Here is a 3,604-nt window from a genome sequence, read left to right as displayed (position 1 = left end):
AATCACAAAATAAAAACAATAATAATACAAGTAAATAAGAACAACAAGATCAAAAGAATGAAAAGAACAATAATAAGATATGAGTACTCTCACACAACCTCTGTGTACAGTGGTGGGAATCACCAACTTGAACAAGGTTCAAGACCTTTGTCCAAAATCTTATTTCCCCTATTCTCTAAGCACTAAGGGATCTCTCAAGGAAATAGCTCTATGGAATTATCAAGCCTCTATGGTGTATTTTCCAGCTAAGTGCTTTGTTGATAGAAAATGGTGTGTCATACAAGTGAGCATTAGACTCTATTTATAGAGTTTTGAGGCACCCTTTGAATTTCAAATTCCACCGACCCCCATGACTTTACCAATGATTAATTGGATGTTTATGGAATTAAAAAAGAGTTTGGAGAGTTACTTGGGGTGTTAGAACCATTTAAAATGGAAAAACACAAGTTGGAATTGGCTGCTTGAAATTATGTTTTTAGTAATTACCAAATTAATTAAACCATGAATTAATTAAAATGCGGAATGGTAATTAACTGTTTACATAGATAGCAGTTATGTCGGGACATAATTCGAACTTGTCACGACAGAAATTGAACACAATAAATAGACAATGCAAAAATAAAGAACACACCGAATTTTTATAAGGTTCAAAAATCCTTTCGAATAACCTACTCCTTGGGGCCACGCCCAGAGAATAAACCAATTAGTAAAGAAACAATGTGTACAAAAGCATTGACTTAAACAATGTAAGACTCCCTCTTAAACTATTGCCGCAATCTTGTTGTACTCTTCTCTACGAATCTGATTTGACGAAATGCTGATTCTCTTGAACTCCCTTTATCCTTATGAACACGTTCACAATAGACACTATCTGTTTTTGGACTAGATAGATATCCACAAGTACACTCAGCACTCTCACAAAGATTCAGGTGAGCAAACTTAATCTCTACAAATAAACACACTCTTAAAAAAAACGTAATGTTTACAAATATTCAAAATGGAAGAGATGATGATTCCAAAGGCCTTGGCAAGATATTTATAGCCAGGGAAATCGTCCAAGGCCATCATTTTCTGGTATCTTTGAAATCAATTTGTGAATTCCTTTGATTTAGGAAATCAACCAGCCAGATGCATTCTGTGTCGACAAAAAAGGAAACTGATGAGTCAGCAACGTAGTCAGTCTCATCTGGCAGAACGAACATGGTCATTTCTTTTGACCATGTTCATTTTCGACACCAACTTAATTCCAGAATAGACATAATCCCTGAAAATAATATCAAGATATTTGCACAATATATTTTTACCAAAAATTGATTATTTGTGATAAATAAGGCAACAAATATATTCACATTTAAAGATATTTTCACATTACAAAATCAGCTGAAAATATTGCTAATTAATCCGAAAATCAACATGGAGATATGCTACTAATGTTATTTAAACATTTTAAAATATTTTGTCTAAATTAAAGATTAGCCAAAAAAAGGATTTTACAATCTCCCCCTTTGGCAACTTGATAGACAAAAATATTTTAAGAGTTTATTTTGAAAGATCCTGCAAAGACAAAGACAAGTTAGAGTAAACAGTAATGGAATTACTCCCCCTGCGAAAAGCATCTCAAATGAAACAAGGATCACAAACATAAAATAAGATAAACTGATCAAAATGAACCTTCTTACTCCCCCTTGTTGTCTATCAATAAGCCAAAGGAGTAACAAAAACAAGAGAAAAGAAAAGACACTAAAAGAGCGTTCTTTTACAATTTATTGAAACCAAAAAGAAGCAAAACAAAATAAAACCAAATGGACTCATGTGGAAGGACCCGCTGCAAAGTTAGACATCATGGTCGAGAGACAACTCTTGAGACTGAACACTTCTGTTTGAACAGATTCCAGAGTGGCCTTGACACCAACGAGTTCCGTAGTAACAGAATCAGCATCGCCAGCCTTGAGAGCAATCCCTTTAGTTGCCTTTACGGATGATTGTTCCTTCTTGAGTTTGTAGTCTGCACCGGTAGTGGGAGGAGTCAAGATTTCATATTCCAATCGAAGAGACTTTTGAGAATCAAGTAACTTGTAGATCAAATGAGGAAACACCAAATATTGGCCTTTCTTTTTGGCTTTTCCTAAGGCAGTGATCTGATAAAAAATGAGAGTGGCAAGATCAACTTGGAGACAAGTCCCGACTTTATACAGAAAGAAAGCCGTGTCAAAAGTAATGGTGGAGGTATGAGTGGTGGGAATCCAGTTGGTGGTGGCAAATTTGTGAAGCACGACATAGTAATGAGTAAGGTCCATCACTTTGAGTACCGAGTAAGGTTCCCAAACCATATTCTATCCCACCAATTCAGATAACACCATATCTTTGTTGAATTCCACAGCAACATTGTCAACAGTAGGGGGCAAATTGAGAACCTTGGCAATTTCAGCAGCACTAAACAAATACCAATGCCCTCGAACATAAACTTGACCAAACATAAAAGACTTGCTATCAAACAGATCATCATTGAGATTAGCATAGAATTCTTGAACAACACGAGGAACAAAACCATCTAACCCAGTTAAAGAACCTAACCACCCCCGATCCTCAATATTCTTAATGACCCCAAACAATCTATGGGCAGAAAAAGAAATTTTTTTCTCATAGATAAAATCACGATGCACATAATGCTTCATATTTTTCTCATTGTCATTGAGAAATTCAAAGAGTGATCCTTAAAAGAAGAACCTGGAGAGACTTTGGGACCCATAGGAGACGTGGTGCAAATCTCTGGAATTTTCACAGATTTCTTGCCCTTTAGAGAAACAGGAGGGTCCTCTGATGGGTCAGACTCTTTTTCTGAGGCAACATTTTCATCAAGAGAGGGATCTTCTTCAAGGGGGTCTTCATCAGAGGGAACACAATCTGAAGAAGGGTAGTCAGATTTAGAAGAGGAACGAGGAGGAGGAATTTTCTTTACCTTCGACCGAAACATGGAACGTGGAGTGGAACCCACGACAGATGAGGCCTTTGGCGTGGAATCAGAAGGATTAGACCCTTTGGACCGAGGAGATTTTCGAGAAGATGAGACCTGGAACCATCCTTTGATTTTCTTCTTGGGTGCAAGCACATCAGGGGACTCTGAGGAATCAGAATGGGTTTTGGCAATATCACGGTCATGATCAGAGACATCATCTGATGGGGAAGCTCGGCCCCTTTTGGAGGACCCAGGGACAGAGGAGAGCGGAGCCGCCGATGAAGGAGGTCCAGACGGAACTTTGGGGGCTTCTAGGTCCGGAATGACCACGGCTTTGCTCGTGGTGATGGAACCGTCAATGAGGCTAGGTTGAGACAAGGTACTCTTCCGAGCCTTTTTCTTGATGAGGGATGGAGATGCAGTCAATGAGCCAGCCACTGCCTTGACAGACTGAGAGCCACTTCCTCTGGTTCTCACCATGGCTGCACGAGAATGAGTGAAAACTGTCAAGGAAAAAAGAAGGAACCAGAAAAAAGTGAAGGATGGAGATGGTTGAGATATTGGGCCTAAGGATATCCGAATATAAAGAAAGGGAAAGATAGGATTTGATCTTTTATTCCTTTATTTGAGAATTAAATGGAATGAAAA

This window comes from Humulus lupulus, chromosome 5, assembly GCF_963169125.1.
Source record: "Humulus lupulus chromosome 5, drHumLupu1.1, whole genome shotgun sequence".
Classification (NCBI taxonomy): Eukaryota; Viridiplantae; Streptophyta; class Magnoliopsida; order Rosales; family Cannabaceae; genus Humulus; species Humulus lupulus.
Note: the sequence above shows the minus strand (reverse complement) of the source record.